Raw genomic sequence first — 22,699 nt, forward strand, 5'->3', positions numbered from 1 at the left:
CATAGACGGCAGCCCACCAGGCTCTCCTGTCCCTGGGATTCTCCAGGCAAGAACACTGGAGTGGGTTGCCATTTCCTTCTCCAATGCATGAAAGTGAAAAGTGAAAGTGAAGTCGCTCAGTCATGTCCAACTCTTAGTGACCCCATGGACCGCAGCCTACCAGGCTCCTCCATCCATGGGATTTTCCAGGCAAGAGTACTGGAGAGGGGTGCCACTGCCTTCTCTGCAAAGGGCCTGCAGAAGGGCCCAAGTCCCTCATTCTCAGAGCCTCTCTCTACCTCTCACTTTTGCCCATCTCCTACATTTTAGCCAATGAAAATCCTTTAAAACTGGAAGGAACAAGGCTTGCTCTGATGTTCTTGTGAGGCAAGGGGGTTGAGTTCACTTGGGAGAAATCAGAAGAGGGGGCTTATCACTTCTGCCATGACCAGGACATCCCCACTCTGGATCTCCATCCTGGGCACTATGGAGCAAGGCTATGTATAGCCAACCAGCAAAGTGCCTATTTGTTGCTCTTCATTTCTCTCCCTCACAGTCTGGTAAGCAGCACCCTTGCACCTCTGTCCTTAATTAACCTGTTTTTTTTTTTTTTTTTTTTTCTTTCCCTAGAACAAGCCCTAGGCAGGAGGAGAGGGTGGGGATATTTTTCTTGATTATGAAAACCTATATGCATTCTTTAGGCACATGCATAGTTTTCATCCCCTAAATTGATTGGTTCTATTTTCCACACTTGACTCTCTTGGAAAATTATTTTTGTAGGCAACTGTAGTCCTTCAACAGTAACCTAATCATGTACATGAGCACTTCTAAACATATGATACTGTTTAAAAATAAATCATTCTGAGTAAGAGAGTGAGTGAGAGAGAGAGGTGATGAAGAGAGTTGTTTCCAATTTGAGGCATCTACGAGTGAGTGGACACGCAGACGCTCTGAATACTGGACTCCCCTTTGACCTTGTCCTCCTCTTTCTGATCACCTGACCCCACATCAAGAGGGCTTTGGGACTATAAGACCCAGTTTTGCAATCCTGGCCTGGGCTTGGGCCACCCTGCTGGCCCTGAATCACAGATGCCCTGGTTCCAGTCACATTCCTCAACCACAGAGCACTCCAGACTTGCCCTCTGACCGTGCCTGCTACCATGGACCCTGCCAGAGCTGGCTTCTGTCGCTGGGACTGAGTCTCAAAGGAAGGAAGAAGAGTTGCCCTTCTATCTATTCCCAGTTTCCAGGCCTAGGACAGGAGTTAGGGAAGACACAGAGGGGCGGTGACTGGGCCTTAGTGGGACAATGGTTATCCCACACCCCCACTGTGGCTGCAGGCTCTAGGAGAGGTCCCTGGAACTTGTGTGTGATGAGGGCAAGAGTGTCAGCACCAGCCTCAGTGCCAATCAACCATCCTGGTCACCAGCCACCCAGAAATCCCCTATGTTTTGAATTCCTTTTTACTCTCACAAAGCACCTCATGATGTTTTCGTTCTCAGGGACCCCTTTGGTGGGCAACTATCCTCCTCATGATGCTATCATTCTTTATCTGCAGTCTAGAGGGGGTCTGCATAGATAGAAGTCCTCCTGCCTCCATCCCTTTCCCTCCACATGTGGGTTTCAGCCCAAATCCTGTCATTCAAACTAGGGCACTCTCATTGAAGGATGAATTCAGGGTGGACAGTGGGAAAAAGCACATATGCCTTCAAAAGCTTATTGCCATAAGTTCTCAGGATTTCAAGTATTTACTTCTACTAAAAACTCATTGAACTTGGTAAAATCTACCCAAGAGATCTTGGGAGACAAAAGGTTAGAAAAATATTAAGAAAAGTATTCAAAAGATTGCAGGTACTGACTCATATTATCATACTTTGGTCTTAGTTTTGAAAAGATCAGCTACTGGGTTAGATCATAGGTACTATTTACAAAACTATAGAAAATAAAAACAGTTCTGTGAGTTTTAAATTATCAGAAGACCTATCAGACAGTGAATTTTATCTGTTGTAAGTCATTTACTTTCTCAATTTAACTCCCATGAAAAAAAAAAGGGTAGGGTTACTTAAGGGGAGGTAGTCATGAATCTAGAGTAGCTTTCACTTACATCCAGTCCATTGAATAAGTATCTATGAAGTGATTAATCTTTTTTCAGACTAAGAAGGAAATATCCATATACAGAGGTTGAAAATACAGATGAGGTAGCAAGCATGTAAAGTGACACCATGAGACTCTACCTGCTAAGCTGAGAGTGTGTGTAAGTGTAGCAGAGAACAGTGGAGGGGCTTTTCATAGTGGCCTGAGAAGTCACAGTGTTCTTCCTCATACGACTAATACCAAACAAAACTGTAACAGTTAATTTTTATATATTTTCTCATTTGAGATTTTTCACACGAGAGGCTAGAGTCCATATAATGATTCTTAATTTACTTAAAAATTATGATGCTCCACAACTCGAGTTTGTATAGACCACAAAATACTGGAATCTGGTTTGGCTCTGCCATCCAGGCTCTTAAGTCTGGAGCTGTTCCTAGCTGTTTTTCTCAAGGATCTACCTTAAACTGGGTAAGATTATAAAGGATGAAATCAGTGTTGTATTTACAGCAAAAATCATGTATATTTTTTCTTCTAAGAAATAGGCATGCATAGTCATACATGCATGAAGTCATATTGAATGAAGGAAACAGAAAGGACATGATGTTAGGCAGTTGCATTTTATCTGAAATTTCAATGAACCATTTTACAAAATTTTGGCAAATGCACACATCTGCAAGGTTCTAATTCATTATTCATACATCATGTGTGTAATTCAATATTTCTGGAAACTCACTGGGACAAGGATTATCTTAATCCTTTCCCACTTCCTTCCCTCTAGGTAAGAAGATCCAGTTACCTTCTTTTTAATTTTTTGGTGAATTTCCCTGAGGTTTTTGGAATATGAGTCTTTACAACTCAAAAGGACCTGAAACAACTTTAAATGTATTAGAAGCTTAAACATAAATCAAAAACACGAGGTCTATGGAAAACACATGTGTCTTTAGAATGGGATGTGAAGGTAGATCATGGGTGGTGAGAGCAAAAGGAGGCATTGGTAATGGGGCCTATGGAGCGCTATCCATTTGTCTGGACTGTGCTGCAAACTTGCTCCAGGACTTCTGGCAGCCAGGTATTAAAAACAAATTGATAAAAAGAAAACTACAGGCCAGTATCACTGATGAACACAGATGCAAAAATCCTCAACAAAATTCTAGCAAACAGAATTCAAAAACATATTTAAAAGGTCATACATCATGACCAAGTGGACTTTATCCCAGGGATGCAAGGGTTCTTCAATATTCACAAATCTATCAATGTGATACACCACATTAACAAACTGAAAGATAAAAGCCATATGATTATCTCAACAGATGCAGAGAAAGCTTTTGACAAAATTCAACATCCATTTATGATAAAAAAAACTCTCCAAAAAGCAGGCATAGAGGGAACATAACTCAACATAGTAAAAGCTATATATGATAAACCCATAGCAAACATCCTCAATGGTGAAAAATTGAAAGCATTTCCCCTAAAGTCAAGACAAGGGTGCCCTCTCTCACCACTACTATTCAACATAGTTTTGGAAGTTTTGGCCACAGCAATCAGGAAAGAAAAAGAAACAAAAGAAATCCAGATTGGAATAGAAGTAAAACTCTCACTGTTTGCAGATGACATGATTCTCTACATAGAAAACCCTAAAGACTCTACCAGAAAATTACTAGAGCTAATCAATGAATATAGTAAAGTTGCAGGATATAAAATTAACAGACAGAAATCCCTTGCATTCCTATACACTACAATGAGAAAACAGAAAGAGAAATTAAGGAAATAATTCCATTCACCATTGCAATGAAAAGAATAAAATACTTAGGAATACATTTACCTAAAGAAACAAAAGACTTATCTATAGAAAACTATAAAACACTGATGAAAGAAATCAAAGATGACACAAACAGATGGAGAAATATACCATGTTCATGGATCAGAAGAATCAATATAGTGAAAATGAGTATACTGCCCAAAGCAATCTATAGATTCAATGCAATCCCTATCAAGCTACCAATGGTATTTTTCAGAGAACTAGAAAAAATAACTTGACAATTTGTATGGAAATAGAAAAAAACCTCAAATAGCGAAAGCAATCTTGAGAAAGAAGAATGGAACTGGAGGAATCAACCTGCCTGACTTCAGACTATACTACAAAGCTACAGTCATCAAGACAGTGTGGTACTGGCACAAAGACAGAAATATAGATCAATGGAACAAAATAGAAAGCCCAGAGATAAATCCATGCACCTATGGATACCTTATCTTTGACAAAGGAGGCAAGGATATACAATGGAGAGAAGATAATTTCTTTAATAAGTGGTTCTGGGAAAACTGGTCAACCACCTGTAAAAGAATGAAACTAGAATACTTTCTAACACCACACACAAAATAAACTCAAAATGGATTAAAGATCTAAATGTAAGACCAGAAACTATAAAACTCCTAGAGAAAAACATAGGCAAAACACTCTCTGACATAAATCACAGCAGGATCCTATATGACCCACCTCCCACAGTAATGGAAATAAAAGCAAAAATAAACAAATGAGACCTAATTAAACTTAAAAGGTTTTGCACAATGAAGGAAACCATAAGCAAGATGAAAAGACAGCCTTCAGAATGGGAAAAAGTAACAGCAAACGAAGCAACAGACAAAGAATTCATCTAAAAAATATACAAGCAGCTCATGCAGCTCAATACCAGAGAAATAAATGACCCAATTAAAAAATGGGCCAAAGAACTAAACAGACATTTCTTCAAAGAAGACATACAGATGGATAACAAACACATGAAAAAATGCTCAACATCACTCATTATCAGAGAAATGCAAATCAAAACCACAATGAGGTACCATCTCAAGCCGGTCAAAATGACTACTATCAAAAAGTCTACTAACAATAAATGTGGGAGAGGGTATGGAGAAAAGGGAACCCTTTTATACTGTTGGTGGGAATGCTGGTGCAAATACAAACTAGGACAGTCACTATGGAGAACAGTGTGGAGATTCCTTATAAACTGGAAATAGAACTGCCATATGACCCAGCAATCCCACTGCTGGGCATACATACCAAGGAAACCAGAATTGAAAGAGACACATGAACCCCAATATTCATTGCAGCACTGTTTATAATAGCCAGGACCTAGATGTCCATCAGCAGACAAATGGATAAGAAAGCTGTGGTACATATACACAATGGAATATTACTCAGCTATTAAAAAGAACACATTTGAATTAGTTCTAATGAGGTGGATGAAACTGGAGCCTATTATACAGAGTGAAGTAAGTCAGAAAGAAAAACACCAATACAATATATTAATGTATATATATGGAATTTAGAAAGATGGTAACAACGACTCTATATGCAAGATAGCAAAAGAGACACAGATATAAAGAACAGACTTTTGGACTCTGTGGGATAAGGTGAGGGTGGAATGATTTGAGAAAATAGTATTAAAACATGTATATTACCATATGTGAAATAGATCACCAGTCCATGTTCGATGCCTGAGACAGGGCACTCAAAACTGGTGCACTAGGACAACCCTGAGGGATGGGATAGGGAGGGAGGCGGGAGGAGGGTTCAAGATGGGGAGCACATGTACACCCATGGCTGATTCATGTCAATGTATGGCAAAAGCCACTACAGTATTGTAAAGTAATTAGCCTCCAATTAAAATAGATAAATAAATTTTAAAAAACCCCAACAAATTGTTGCCTCCAAAATTGCCCATATCAGAGAGAGTAAACATACCAGAGACACAGATGGGGCAGGCTTTTCCAAGCAACAGGCTCTAATACAAAGTTATAACAAACAGATATTATAATTCAACTCAGAACATAATTTTTTTCCCTCCAGGAGCCAAAAATCTAGTCCGAAAATCACAATTTGTCTTAAACCAAGTATAACACCTAAGCTACATTGATGTGTATGTGTGTGTGCTTTCCCACCAAGACACAGAAAGTAGCAGGAGCAAGTCAAAATATTGATTTTCCCAGAAAGACAAATACCATATGCTATCACTTATATGTGGACTCTTAAATATAACACAAAGGAACTTACCTATGAAACAGAAATAGACTCACAGACATACAGAATAGATGTGTAGTTGCCGAGGGGGACTGGGGAAGGGATGGATTGAGAGTGTGGGATCAACAGATGCAAACTATTGTATATAGGATGGATAAACAACAAGGTCCTACTGGATAGCACAAGGAACTATATTCAATATACAGTGATAAACCAGAATAGAAAAGAATATGGAAAAGAATGTGTATATATAGGTAGGTGTGTATATATATGTGTGTGTATAAATGAAAACGTATATATATGAAAATGTGTATGCACATATATCCCTGGAGAAGGAAATGGCAACCCACTCCAGTATTCTTGCCTGGAAAATCCCATGGACAGAGGAACCTGACAGGCTACAGTTCATGGGGTTGCAAAGAGTCAGAGATGACTGAGTGACTTCATTTCAAATCATGTATAAATGTATGTATTACATCAATTCATGGATAAATGTATATGTGTGTGTGTGTGTGTGTGTGTGTGTGTGTGTGTGTGTCTCACTTCAGTCACTCAGTCGTGTCTGACTCTTTGTGAGCCCATGGACTGCAGCATGCCAGGCCTCCCTGTCCATCACCAACTTCCAGAACTTGCTCAGATTCATGTCCATTGAGTCAGTGATGCCATCCAACCACCTCATACTCTTTCATCCCCTTCTCCTCCGGCCTTCAATCCTTCCCAGCATCAGGGTCTTTTCCAATGAGTCAGTTCTTTGCATCAAGGTGGCCAAAGTACTGGAGCTTTAGCTTCAGCATCATTCCTTCCAATGAATATTCATGACTAATTTCCTTTAGGATTGACTGGTTTGATCTCCTTGCAGCCCAAGGGACTCTCAAGAGTCTTCTCCAATGCAATTCAAAAGCCATCAGTTCTTTGGTGTTCAGCTTTCTTTATAGTCCAACTCTCATATCCATAAGTGACTCCGGGAAAAACCATAGCTCTGACTAGATGGACCTTTGCCATCAAAGTAATGTCTCTGGTTTTTTAGATTTGTCATAGCTTTTCTTCCAAGGAGCAAGCTTCTTTTAATTTCATGGCTACATTAACCATCTGCAGTGATTCTGGAGCCCCCAAAAATAAAGTCTCTCACTGTTTCTATTGTTTCCCCATCTATTTCCCATGAAGTGATGGGACTGGATGCCATGATCTTAGTTTTTTGAAAGCCAGCTTTTTCACTCTCCTCTTTCACTTCTATCAAGAGGCTCTTCAGTTCCTCTTCACTTTCTGCCATAAGGGTGGTGTCATCTGCATACCTGAGGTTATTGATATTTCTCCTGGCAATCTTAATTCCAGCTTGTGCTCATTCAGCCTGGCATTTTGCATGATGTACTCTGCATAGAAGTTAAATAAGTAGGGTGACAATATGCAGCCTTGAAGTACTCCTTTCCCAATTTGGAACCAGTCTTTTGTTCCATGTCTGGTTCTAACTGTTGCCTCTTGACTTGCATACAGATTTCTCAGGAAGCAGGTAAAGGTGGTCTGGTATTCCCATCTCTTGTTGAAGAATTTTCCACAAGGTATGTATATGTGTGTGTGTGTGTATATATATATATATATATATATATAATGTATATATAACTATGCATATAAATATATATATAAATGTATATATGTATATATAATTGAATTGATTTGCTAAAAGAAATATTTATATATATTATATATAAAAGAAATATATATATATATATATATAAAATTGAATCAATTTGCTAAAAGAAAAAAAAATATTGACTTTCCTCTGAGGATATCAACAATAATTTGGCTCTTTTTCATACACTCTATAAGATGTATTGAAATACAAAATGTGATAAATAGCTTAGATGCAAAGATACAAGAAATTTAACCCTTTTTGTTGACATTGAATCTTAACAATTAGCCATGCCTTAGACATAATGAGTCAGCAACATTTAAAAATACCAAATCCTTGACTATATTGTATTAAATTAGGAAGGTATGAGGGACAGTACAGACTTTTGAATATTAGTTAAAGTCTCAGCTCTTCAATCTTCTGATAACACACAGGAAAAAGAAGCACCACAGAGGTATCAGCATAATGATGTCTCTCTAGACTCTTTTCTGGCATGGCCTTCTTGCTTGGAAAGACTAAACCGGACATGGTCCCAGCAAGGGCCAGATCAGAGAAGTGTGTATACAGACTCTGAATGGAGAATTCAGAACAGAGCCATTTCCTAGTATTTTGACCATCACTGAACGGAGAATTCAGAACAGAGCCACTTCCTAGTGTTTTGACCATCACAGAGAGAAACTTACAAGGCTACTGTGACTCATTTGTTGAGGACATGAGTCGGTAGAGAACTCGAGTGATGGGGGCCATTGAGGGGGCTGGAAATAATAGCCAACATTACAATAAGTTATTAGGTGACATCAGCAAAGCAAGGTCAGAAATCTTTACAAGCTTTCTAACAATATGTTTGCTACTTTGTCATTAATAAGATGATATTAGCTCTACCTTTTGGAACCAGTAAGAACCCTCAACCTAGCTTGTTGCAGCAAATTTTACAGAAACAGGGATGGTGAGTAGAAGAGACATTCCACTGGAGTGTGGGATGAAAAACATTAGAAATTCTATACTTTAATCTACATTTTAATAATGTAAAAGAGGTGACATTATAAAATACTCTGTAGTCTTCCTTTTTATTCTTAAATATCCCATGGTTGTTCTATCTTCCTTTTTATTCTTAAATATCCCATGGTTGTTCTAATATAAATATATTAGAACTCACTTTAAGTTTCACTCCTACTTTCCTTTCATGTTGTTTATGCTTATAATGTACATAATATGGAAATAAAATGATATGATAATAAATGGTAACAACAGCTTAAACCTGTTAGATAGATAGATATATATATTCCTTATAACAAATATTTGGTACATAGTATTGCTTCTATTTCTTTCTAGATGAGGAAACTAAGACATAGATTTATTACTCAATAAGTATTTTGCTCAAGGTCACAAAGCTGGAAAGTGACAGATCTGGAATTCAAGCCTATGCAATTTACATCCAAAGCCAGTCCTCCTAACCACTAAAGATGTGAATGCGTATAATTTATAACCCATATGTATACATATATTGAGTGATGTGTGCTTAAAATTTATTAATATGCTTTATGGTTAAAAATGTTTGGAGACCATTTAGAAGATTGGAGAAATTTTGTGTTTTATATTATTTATCCAATGTGGACAATAAATTCATAAATGAGATGTTTTCAAATGCTCAGTAGGGTGTACTTGGCACTTTGGTGAATGGATAATAATAGGATTACTTTTTTATGTATGATTCAATGCATCTATTAGTATATATACGAAGTGTACGCTCTCTGCTCAGCAGCACTAACATAGAAGCTGTGGATAATACTAAAGAGACATAACACAGAACAAAACATCATCACCATCATCTCTACCTTCCACTTTACCACTGAGTTAAAGAGGTAGGAAGTCAACAAGCTCTACTTGCTTCTACTCACTGTCATAAAAGTATAAAGTTGCAGCACCAAGATTATCTTTGGCTATCATTCTTTGATGCAACTCCTGCTCATTTCAACATTAATACTTGGGAGTAATTCTGAGAGACTTGGAATTGAATGACTAATATATGTAAAAGGACCAAATTTAGGTATCAAATTACACAGGTATAGCTTAGCATAACATCTGGTTAAAGCATTATTAAAAGTAAATGTTACTATGTAAAAAATTAAAAGGTTCAGTAAAGGTTTTACTGGGAAATAAGAGCAGACATATTTTTTCTCAAAATTAAATTTTATAAGTATCTTAGTTCCATTACGTGTATGTGTGCATACATCAGCCATACATTTTAGGAGACATTATCTCAACACTAAGTTCCAGAGATGAGGAGGCAATTTCTTAAAACAAATAAGCTATCTCAACTCCCTAGCCAAATGACTGTAGTGGGTTTAAGTGAAAGTGAAAGTCGCTCAGTCATGTCCGATTCTTTGTGACTCCATGGACTATACAGTTCATGGAATTCTCTAGGCCAGAATACTGGAATGGGTAGCCTTTCCCTTCTCCAGGGGATCTTCCTGACTCAGAGATCAAACCCAGGTCTCCCTCACTGCATGCTGATTCTTTACCAGCTGAGGCACAAGGGATGCCCAAGAATACTGGAGTGGTCTTCTGCATTGCAGGCGGATTCTTTACCAACTGAGCTATCAGGGAAGTGTAGTGGGTTTGGACATCTAATTAATGTCAGGCCAGAGACAAGAAGATATTTACTGGTGTATTCTGTAATGAAAGCTGCCTCTCTGCCTCTGAATGAATAAAAAGTATATTCTCTTTCTCTGGATAGCGGAATACAAGGGTATTTAAGTCTAAGCTTTAATAGACATTATTTACAAAATAAAAGAGAACAACATAAGGTTAAAACCATCCTATAGAAGAAAGCAAAGCATATAAAATAGTAATATATATATTTCTGTATGTGTACAAAAATACAAAACAGGATACACGCACACACACACAAACTCTGTTGACTTATAAAACTTTACAATCAAACCACATCTGAAGGTAAATGAACCTTGTACTTTCAGTTATTGTGAGTAAATAACACTCATTTTTATTAATTAAATGTTTATGTGTTTACATTTTTGTTATTTAAAAACAAAATGATTCAAAATGTCTGCTTCTTGACCAGTAGCTGGTTTCTGGTTTTGAACTAGTCCTCCTTCCATAAACAATGACAAGCTAATTATGCCATCCTGTGAAACTTGAAATATGGGAAACTCACTAGGTAACACTCCTGACTATGGACTTCTACCTGAGGACAATTTCCTGACTGAAGGGCAAAAGACTGAGTCCACACAGATCGCTGGAGCTGCACTGAACTGTGGAGGCAGCTATCAGAGTTTGGGGCAAATTCAATGCCTGGAGTATCTGGGGCAGGGCATCAGAGAAAAGCACGGACCACAGGACAGAGCCTCCAAAAGTCAGGCTGTTGAGGAATGTTCCTTCCTGGCTAAGAGTGGGGCTGCGCTTACACAGAGCAATATATCACACAAGGCTAACCACCAAGTGACTGTTATATGGCTGACAGCAGAACAGAGACAGTGCAGACGGAGCATTGCAGGAGGATGTGAGCATTCTATGGACATTCATAAACCTTATTACCACCACAGGCATCAAAGGGACAGCCTTTAGATCAACAGCCTTGCACTAGGGCAGTGGCTGGCAAACTACAGCCCAAACTCCAAATCTGGCCTACTGCCTGTGTCAGTAAATAAAGTTTTATTGGAACACAACCACCTTCATTTATTTATGTGTTGTCTAGTTGTTTTTGTGCTACCATGGTGGAACTGAGTAGTTGTGATAGAGACCATATAAGTTTGCAATGACTAAAATATTGACGGTATGAGAATTTATAGGAAAAGTTTGCTGAGTCCTTTTATATTATAAAGTCCACGTTAGGCTTGTCCTAAAGTCTAAATCAAAACCTAGATAACAGTTCTGGGAGGTGAGACTGGGGGAAATTTTTTGGAGATTTAGCTCAGTCAAATGAGAGGACTTAAGTTTTTATCATGGGCTTTTCATATATCTGCAATAACAAAATATAAAGCCAATTCTACATCAAGTTAAATATCAGTGTTTAACTGTATTATTGGACAAAACTTAATTATGTTCAGAAGAAGATAAAATACAGAATCTCTGCAAAACATAAATGACAATGTACAGCACAAAATAAGATCTTACCAGTATCCAAAGAAATGAAATGTATGAGCCAAAGTTAAAAGAGAAGATGATGGTAGCCAATATCTAAATGGCTCATATGTTTGATATAATAGGAAAATACTGTAAGGCCAGTCATTGGAAATACTATCAAAAATTAAAGGTAATGTTGTTGGTTAATGAAGGAATAGGTAATCTTAGCAGAAAAACTGTATTATAAAAAGGAATCAAATGGAAATTCTAGGAAAAAAATTCACTGGATAGATTTATCAAATGAAAATAACATGAGAAAGAGCTACTAAATATGAAGTGGTATCAACAGAAATTATCCATTCTGAAAGCTGTGAGGAAAAAAAAGTCTGAAAAGACATGAGTGGTCCTAGACATCTTTAGAACAACATTAAAACAATAACATGTGTTTTGGAATAATGGAAGAAGAGTGTAAAAACATAAAAAAAATCATTTAAAACTTTAAAAAAATGAAAAATGTGAAAAATCTTTGTTGTAAACTATACAACATTACTGAAAGAAATGGCAGAAGTTCTAAATTCATCTATGTTCTAGTCTAAATTAGTCTAAATTCTAAATTAGTCTAAATCATGTCTATGAATTGAAACATTAAATCCTGTTGAATGGAAATATTCAATATTCTTATGATATCTGTGGTTCCCATATTAATTTATAGATAAAATGCAAATCAGGTTAGCATTCCTATAAGGTGTTTTTTTTTTGTAAATTTACTAAACCAGCCCTAAAAATTATACCAAAACAATCTTTTAAAAAAACACTGGAGTGGCAGGTCTTCTGTTGTGTGACTTCCAGACTAACTCTAAAGCTACAATAATAAAGACCATGCGGTATTAGCATAAGAATAGACACATACTGAAGTAAATGAGAATCCAGAAATTTACTCAAGCATATAAAGTCAGCTGAAAACATACACAGACATTTTGTTTATGAAAAATACAATAAAATGCAGTTCAATGTGTAAAAAATAATTTCAACAAATGGTGATAAAGGAATTGAAGATTATGTAAATGTGTGTGTAAAATTATGTTTGACCTTTTCTTTACACCATTCACAAGATCTAATTTGAAATGAATTATAGACCTAAATGTAAAAGATAAAAGTATAGAACGTCTGGAAGATAATTTTTATGACCTTGAGAAAGGCAAAAATTTCTCTGATAATACTAAAAAGTCCAAACATAAAAACAGTTGATGAATTAGACTATCAATTTAAACATTTCTCTTCTCAATATACACAAACTTAATACTAAGAGAATAAAAATTCAAGTCATAACTGATAAGAAGTATTTGCAATATATATATCAGATAAAGAACTTGAATGCAAGGTATATAAATGAAATAAATTCAACCATAAGAGTATGAACAACCAGTTTTTTAAAAGGGCTGAAAGAACTGAATAAGCTGATGCACAAATGACAAATAAGCTTATGGGGACATGATCAACACCATTAATTACCAAGTAAAGCAATTAAAACCACAATGAAATCTCATTTCCTTCACTAGAAAACTTAACTGTAATATTTTGGTTAATCACTAAAACTCTGAAAAATTACTCCAAGAGAGATTATCATGTAGTCAGAGTTGCTACACAACCTTGGCCACTTACTGTTTGATCTCAAATTCCTTAGGTAAAATAAGAATTTTAGAGTAGATTATTTTTAATATCTTTTCAAGATAATGGAATTTATGATTTCTTGGGTGCTTTCCAGTTAATGTACTAGAGTAGGCAAAATAACATCTAATTATATTTCCTAACTTTTACAATATGTTGTTGTCAGTCATTCAGTCGTGTCTGACTCTTTGTGACCCCCTCAGGGCTGTGGCATGTCAGGCTTCCCTATCCATCATCAGCTCCCGGAGGTTGCTCAAACTCATGTCCATTGAGTCTGTGATGCCATCCAACCAGCTCATCCTCTGTCACCCCCTTCTCCTCTTGTCCTCAATCTTTCCCAGCATCAGGGTCTTTTCCAGTGAACTGGCTCTTTGCATCAGGTGGCCAAAGTATTGGAGCTTTAGCATCGGTCCTTCCAATGAATATTCAGGATTGATTTCCTTTAGGATTGACTGGTTTGTTCTCCTTGCAGTCCAAGGGTCAAGTCCAAGTCCAAGTCTCAAGAGTCTCCTCCAACATAATATAAGCCACATTTTAAATATTCTATATACATCTTGTCTAGTCAAAGCTATGGTTTTCCTAGTATGTACGGATGTGAGAGTTGGACCATAAAGAATGCTGAGCACCAAAGAATTGATGCTTTTGAACTGTGGTGTTGGAGAAGAGTCTTGAGAGTCCCTTGGACAGCAAGTAATTTTTCCACCTATTCAGTATTTACCATTATAGATTGGACAGCTGCCACAGGCAAATCATCTTTAATGCCCAAATATCTTTTTATATATTTTTGTTCTTTAATCTTGGGAATCATGATAGGAGCTTCAAGCTACTTTCATGAAACTCCATTTAGCTTTTTAGACCTTAACTAACAGGTCCTAACTCTAAACTACCTACCTAGAAACTCTAAAACATGGGGAAAAGTATCTGGAAATTTTTTTCACCACGACTGAATAAAAATTGATGAATTAGACAATTTAAACATCTTGCTTTTCAATACAGACAATTAACAGAATAAAAATTCAAGTCATAACTGATAAGTATTTGCAAAAAATATATCAGATAAAGCACTAGAATGCAAGGTATATAAATGAGATATATAATAAGAGTATGAACAACTAGTTTATTATTTATTATTAAATATGTTTGCCCTCATGAAAGATGGATGTCAGGGTCTTCCTCTCTTACACTTCATTGAGGAGTTTCTGTGATCTATACAAACTGGGATTGAATACACTGCTTTGAGATATGGTCTAGAAGGGTGTCATTTTTCATTACCGACTTCATGAAGATAAAACCTTTTGTAAGTTACTATGAATCTATTTTGTCTCTGTATATACTAACTTTTTTTAAGAAATGATAACTCCTAGGAGTGATGGGTCCAGATCATACTATCCTATGTAGTTATCAATTTGAAAGACTGAGAAGAAATGGTGGTTATCTGAATGTTGCCTTTCTTAGGCAGATATCGTCAACTCAGTATATACTTGCATCTGTTAAAATCCTGGATGAGAAATAGCCCTCAAAACTACACAGTTGGCTTTTGCTGATTAATCACAGAAATTAGTAGATACCTCAAACAGTTGAGAAATGAACATAAGTAAAGGAGAAGATACTTTTGTTTACTGTATTTATGGGTATTTTTTGTATTCACATATATTCTGTTATCTAATATTAGTCTGTTTTCTTCTTTGTTATCAACTAATGAAAAATATATCTTTATAATTTCTACATTGTGGAAGATGTATATAGATTCCCATACATTACCTCAAAAATTTTATCAACCTTAAGAGGTCAAATAGTACCCACATTTCACAAAAGAGTAAACAAAATAAACAAGGGACTAGAAGGAAATTTTGGTACTGAAGTGTCTGACGCCAAATATACTGGAGTATGCTGCTTTTGTACTAATGATTCAAAAGCTAAACTGAATACCAAGCCAACAAACAATATTCATTTTATTTTTTAAAAAATTTGTCTCCACTTTTAATAATGGTATGCTGTGAAAAAACAGCATACTATCATACCCATTTAAAGTGAGATCATTTTATTTGTATTATGTGTTTTTGTACATGTAATTTCTTCACTATATCTTTCTCCTCTTCCATTCAATCTTTCAACTGATATTTACTGTAAGCCCAATCAATTAGGGCAATACCAAAGAATGTTCAAACTACCAACTACAGTACAATTGCACTCATTTCACATGCTAGCAAGGTAATGATCAAAATCCTTCAAGGTGGGCTTCAACTGTACATCAAGAAATTTACAAGCAGAATTTAGAAAAGGCAGAGGAACTGGAGATCAAATTGTCAACATCAGCTAGATCATATTAAAATCAAGAGAATTCCAGAAAAACATCTATTTATGCTTCATTGACTACCCTAAAGCCTTTTACTGTGTGGATCACAACAAACTGTGGAAAATTCTTAAGGAGATGGAAATACCAGACCACCTGACCTGCCTCCTGAGAAACCTGTATGCAGGTCAAGAAGCAACAGCTAGAACCAGACAAGGAAAACAGACTGGTTCCAAATTGGGAAAGGAGTACATCAAGGCTGTATATCGTCACCCTGCTTATTTAACTTCTATGCAGAGTACATTATGAGAAATGCTGGGCTGGAAGAAGCTCAAGCTGGAATCAAGGTTTTCTGGAGAGATATTAATAATCTCAGATATGCAGATGACACCACCCTTATGGCAGAAAGTGAAGAATTAAAGAGCATCTTGATGAAGGTGAAAAAGGAGAGTGAAAAAATTGGCTTGAAACTCAACATTCAAAAAATGGAAACCACAGCATCTGGTCCCATCACCTCATGGCAAATAGATGGGGAAAAATTGGAAACAGTGGCAGATTTTATTTTAGAGGGGGCTCCAAAATCACTGTGGATGGTGACAGTAGCCATGAAATTAAAAGAACCTTGCTCCTTGGAGGAAAAGCTATGACAAACCTAGACAGCATATTAAAAAGCAGAGACCAACAAAGGTCCATATAGTGCCATAGTAGTCATGGCAGTCAAAAAAAGACTGCTTTTCCAGTAGTCATGTAAGGATGTGAGAGTTGGACCATAAAGAAGGCTGAGTGCCAAAGAACTGATGCTTTCAAACTGTGATGCTGGAGAAGACTCTTGAGAGTCGCTTGGACAGCAAGGGGATCAAACCAGTCAATCTTTAAGGAAATCAACCCTGAATATTCATTGGAAGGACTGATGCTGAAGCTAAAGCTGCAACACTTTGGCCACTTGATTTGAAGAACTGACTCACTGGAAAAAAACCCTGATGCTGGGAAAGATTGAAGGCAAGAGGAGAAGGGGATGACAGAGGATGAGATGGATGGATTGTATCACTAACTCAAAGGACATGAATTTGAGCAATCTCCAGCAGATAGTGAAGGACAGGGAAGCCTGGTGTGTGTCAGTCCATGGGGTAGCAAAGAGTTGGACATGACTTAGTGACTGAACAACAACAAACATTTTATAAGCTTTATATGACTTTAAGTAGAGGACCTCCCAGCCGTGCTCCTTTCCTCCCCACCTTTATTCCTTCTCTCCTTCCTTTATTTCCTTTTTCATTTACTGGATATTACTTTTTGTGCCCTAAGATCACTTACAAATACAACACAATCAACGCCTCTAACTCTGTGAAGCTGACAGTCTAAAAGGGTACTTAAACATTTCTGCATTCACCACTAATGCTATCAATGTGTCTTTCACATAGTGAGACAAAATTATATTGGTTTTCTATGTGGTATCCCAGGAACTCCAACTTTACTAGTAGAATTGTTCCTGTTATACTAGGCTGTCAGAAACAAACAGATAGCTTGACCCAATGGATGAAATTATGTCTCATAGATAGGTTGACCCAATGGATTACATGATGTCTCATTACCCTTCTTGATAGCTCACTGAATGAAGTATATTCTTATAAACCTCAGGATCATCACATGTACCTGTTCTTTGTGCCTGGAATCATAGAACATTCCCCACTACCTTATTTCCCCTGATTAAGTCCTTCTCATCCCTTAGATTCTGGTTGAGGTGCTAATTACTCATCAGAGAGATACATTTCTGAATAATTAAGCATAATTGTAGTATCTTTTAAAATATTCTCTTGTGAAATATATTTTCCTTTCTATTACTTTCACTAGTTGTGATATTCAAAATACAAAATGATTGCTCTGGTACAGACATGAACCAGTAAATATGACTCTATCCTCGGTGCTGGAGCAGGGTTCTGGGAGCTTTCTGCTTGACAGGTATCAAGCAATCAAACAGTCTGTAAGCAGCAGCATTGTGGCAGCTCCTAAGTGGTTTGCCGCTCTCCCACAGACTCAGCCAGGAAAGAGACATGAACCCAAATCACTCTGGACAGTTTATTATTCATATGCAAAGCATAAGGAAGATCAGCATGGCGTTGGCAATCCACATCGTCAGTATCAGTGGATGACATCAAACCACAGTTGCCATGTGACAGACAACTCAGGCAGTGGTTCTCTCTGCCACTGTGACTCAACTCTAAACTACAAGAGAGCAGTTTCATAGCTTTCAGCTTTACCCAAAGTAGGGGGATAGGTTTGATACAGAAAGACTTATGCCTCTCTGGCCTCAGAAGGCAGACAGGATGTTGTGCCTTTTGGAGTCTCCTGTGAGGTATGAAGGGAAATGAAGAGTAGTCTTTCAACAGCTTCTAACAAGACAACCTATACTTCTGTGTTTCATGGAGGATCACAGGGCATTCCACCAAGACCTGGGTTACACTCAAATTAGCCTTTTGGGGAAATATGCAAAGTCATCAGATGGTCATGCAGAGCCATTTTGCTACAATAAGTTTTAGTCATTTATTGCTGAGTGACAGCTGTTGTGGGGGGTGGGGGTGGGGGTGGAAGGGATATGCAATTCCAGGAGAATGGCCAAGATGTAGGAGACAAAAGTTATTTTCCAATTATTGTCTTACAATAGGAACTGCTTCCATTTTGCTAACTGCTTCCAATTTGCTAAACAGATAACTATTAAAATTGTGCTGGGTACCTGGTTGATACGTAATAAATATTGGATGAACAAATGTGCAAATGAGTAAATTTGACACTGACACCACATACTGTATTAACAGGTTTCTTACCTTTCTCCAAGCACTTATTTTCTTTAAAAAATGATTTGTGTCTGAAGAGCCTCAGTGTTTACAAGAACTCTCTATTTAGTTGACCATTTTGAGGATTTCTGGTTCTCATTTTAACAGTCCAAAGAATGGTCCTCTAGGGGCCTTTTCAGTCTATCACATAAATCTCTTATTTTGGCAGTAAATGGCCATGGCTGCACTACCTTCTAACAGGCACAGGAATTGATGCTTTATTAACATTACTGACAAGAGTGCTAAAGGGACAGTGAATTAAATCCAGCACAGAATTTTGTAGGTGTCAGGATTAAGTCAGTGGTAAATATTTTGAATAGGTATTTTTTTTTTCCTTCGAGAATCTGCCTGAATGTCATAGTTCCCTCAATTTGTGCGAATCTTCTTGCCATTTGAAGGCTGGATGAAGCCAATTGTTTAATTTTGTCACTGCCAAAGTACGGCAGCTGCTCTGCATACTTGTTCCAAACATCCTTTCAAAATGTTTATTCCACTAAGTGAATTCTGTTGAAAGCAGCAGGTACTGACATGTCTACAAACCAGCTTGTCAAATTTCCTACTCTTCAAGATGTGTACCTTTTTCCCTCTAAACTCATTTTAATGCATTTTACTAGGGATTTTCAATGGATTTCCAAGGCCTCTTTCCCAACAGATCTCTTTTTTTCTTTTCACTTGAATTTAAAAGTGGAACCAGAAGACGCAGGATTTGGCAGTTACCCAGGGTAAGCTACACTCTAGGGAATACCTAAAGTCTTAGAAGTGTGTTATGCACCCTGGAATGAAACAAAGAACTTTGTAACCTATGGCAGTATCTATATATCTGTTCTATATAACATGCAACTATATATAATGATTCATGTTTTTTAGCACCTTCTACATTTTAAACACACATTAAATAGTGCCCAGTATGTGTAATTCAAGCAAGTTCTAAACAATTTACACATATATTTAATAAGTAAAAAGATGAACAAATAAGTCTTCTTTTCTGGTTTTATTAGAGGTGCAAAAAAGTTTGTGAAGATCCAGCAAACTATACAGATAATACATAGAAGTAATAAATTCAAACTCAGATTTTTACGATTCCAAAGCCCACTCTCATCTGTCTCAAATTCTTCCCCTCTTTTAATTTTTGGCTCTAGTGTTACCTGCTTAGAGAGTTGATTTTAGACTTTTAACACTGCAGACTACTTTACTTCCCATTTGAAATTCCTCATCCTCTATTTCTCTCTACTTTTTATTTTTCCTGTACCACTTAACCTCCTAATATACTATATAAATTACTATTTCCATTTATTGGGTATTGCCTGTCACAACCACTTGAATATAAGGTCTACCAAGTAAGAAGCTTTTGTTCACTGATGAATCATAGAAGCACCCAGAAAAGTGCCTGGTAATATTAGTCTCTCCAAAAAGATGTGCTAATCGAAGCATTATCTTTACACTATAACATGACTTAGATAGCCTTTGTAAAGATTGGAAACACTTTTAAATGTGAGCAAGGCATATAGCTGGTATTCAACAAAAGTAAAAGATAATAACAAGCATTTATATTATGCTTAAACAGAGATTTCTTCATTTTTAAATTAAGCTACTACCACATTATTTAATATTTAGTCATCTTATTAGCAGATCTAAAATTCTCCCCAATCTCAGTTATCAGTACAACTGCCAAATTGTTAACAAAATGATGCTGCTGCTCCTGCTAAGTCACTTCAGTCGTGTCCGACTCTGTGCAACCCCATAGACAGCAGCCCACCAGGCTCCTCTGTCCCTGGGATTCTCCCGGCAAGAATACTGGAGTGGGTTGCCATTTCCTTCTCCAATGCATGCATGCATGTTAAGTCGCTTCAGTCGTGTCCAACTCTGTGCAACCCCACAGACAGCAGCCCACCAGGCTCCTCTGTCCACAGGATTCTCTAGGCAAGAATACTGGAGTGGGTTGCCATTACCTTCTCCACTTGTATTCAAATAAATTCAATGTGGTTCCACAAATATTTATCACTTATCTATCCTGTGCTGGTCAATATACAAATTATAAAGAATATGAAGACGTGTAAGATACAGACTATGCCCTCCAAGAATGGGTACTATATGGGAGATGTCATGCATAAACTAGTGATTACTTCCCATATGAAACAGAGTATGTGTTACAATAGAGAATAGTGTAGGTTTGAGTGGGGTATTTCAATTCTGAAATATTTGTATTCAATTTTGAATGGCAAGAAGGGGGTAGGTTTTCTTTCCATGCTCCAAAAACATTATCTTCCAAACTGTACTACTAGATGGGGAAAGCTGACTGAAAATTTTCTGATATCTAATAATACAAATTTTATTTTAATTTTAAATACATTTTACTGAGCAAATTAGGATAATGGCTAAGATCACCAATGAAAATAAAGTACAACTGGCCCCTAAGCACACATATACATGAACAGTCACATAAAATCCTTTATCCAGTCTTTATTATTAAATGTTTATAAGTAAGGGTATTAATAAGAGTCCTCAAACATAAAATACATGTGTCTTGTCTTTCCTTTTCTATTTAAGATTACCACCAATACCCTTATTTTCTCAAATATTCAATTTTTTCATATGCAAAATGGGAAAAATAATACCAATGAAAAGTTATGGAATATTTACTATATGCTAAGAGTTGTGCTGATACTTAAATATTATTTGGCTAAACTTTGCAAAGCTCTTTAAGTATTATTTTTACAACAATTCAGCAAAGGAGGCAAGAAAACCTTAAGGAGGCTTTACATTTGTGGTCCAAATGTGCCTTAGTACAATTTGGTGGTAGGTATTCCAATTTATCTGCTTTATTGACTATGCCAAAGCCTTTGACTGTGTATATCACAACAAACTGTGGAAAATTCTTAAAGAGATGGGAATACCAGACCACCTGACCTGCCTCCTGAGAAATCTGTATGCAGGACACAAAACAACAGTTAGAACTGGACATGGAACAACAGACTGGTTCCAAATTGGGAAAGGAAAACATCAAGGCCGTATATTGTCACCTTGCTTATTTAACTTATATGCAGAGTATATCCTGCGAAATGCTGGGCTGGATGAAGCACATGCTGGAATCAAGATTGCCTGGAGACAAATCAATAACCTCAGACAGGCAGATGACACCACCTTTATGGCAGAAAGTGAAGAAGAACTAAAGAGCTTCTTGATGAAAGTGAGAGAGGAGAGTGAAAAAGTTGGCTTAAAACTCAACATTAAGAAAACTAAGATCATGGCATCTGGCCCCATCACTTCATGGCAGATAGTTGGGGAAACAGTGGAAACAGTGACAGACTTTATTTTTGGGGGGCTCCAAAATCACTGCAAATGGTGATTGCAGCCATGAAATTAAGACACTTGCTCCTTGGAAGAAAAGTTATGAACAGCCTAGATGGCATATTAAAAAGCAGAGACATTACTTTGCCAACAAAGGTCCATCTAGTCAAGGCTATGGTTTTTCCAGTAGTCATGTATGGATGTGAGAGTTGAACTATAAAGAAAGCTGAGTACCAAAGAATTGATGCTTTTGAATTGTGGTGTTGGAGAAGACTCTTGAGTCCCTTGGAATACAAGGAGATCCAACCAGTCCATCCTAAAGGAAATCAGTCCTGAATATTCATTGGAAGGACTGATGTTGAAGCTAAAACTCCAACGGGCCACCTGATGTGAAGAGCTGACTCATTTGAAAAGACAATCATGCTGGAAAAGATTGAAGGCAAGAGGAGAAGGGGACAACAGAGGATGAGATGGTTGGATGGCATCACCGACTCAATGGGCCTGAGTTTGAGTAAACTTTTGGAGTTGGTGGTGGACAGGGAGGCCTGGTGTGCTGCAGTCCATGGGGTTGCAAAGTGAGTGGACACAGCTGAGCGACTGAACTGAACTGAACTCAGATGCTTGATTCCAAAACCTTCGTGCAATTAAGACTGTTGATCTGAGGTTATGTAAGATAATGGACAGCTTTCTTCCAAATCATTATGCTGTTCAGGGCTTCATTGAATCCCAAATGACAGTAAACTGTAATGGTACATTAAACTTCTCCTTCACTCTACTTGACCAAGAACAAAAATGCTGAAATACAAACTAGATTTTTCATGGGA

The 22,699-nt window shown here is 37.1% G+C and overlaps 1 protein-coding gene across 3 annotated transcripts in view; it reads right to left on the reverse strand.

Annotated features, from left to right (window-relative positions):
- The window catches only part of LUZP2 (leucine zipper protein 2), a 478,324-nt gene that overhangs the window by 57,560 nt on the left and 398,065 nt on the right, over positions 1–22,699 (reverse strand). The gene's annotated exons all lie outside the window — the stretch shown is intronic.

The sequence above is a fragment of the Odocoileus virginianus genome, chromosome 28 (genome assembly GCF_023699985.2).
Source record: "Odocoileus virginianus isolate 20LAN1187 ecotype Illinois chromosome 28, Ovbor_1.2, whole genome shotgun sequence".
NCBI lineage: Eukaryota > Metazoa > Chordata > Mammalia > Artiodactyla > Cervidae > Odocoileus > Odocoileus virginianus.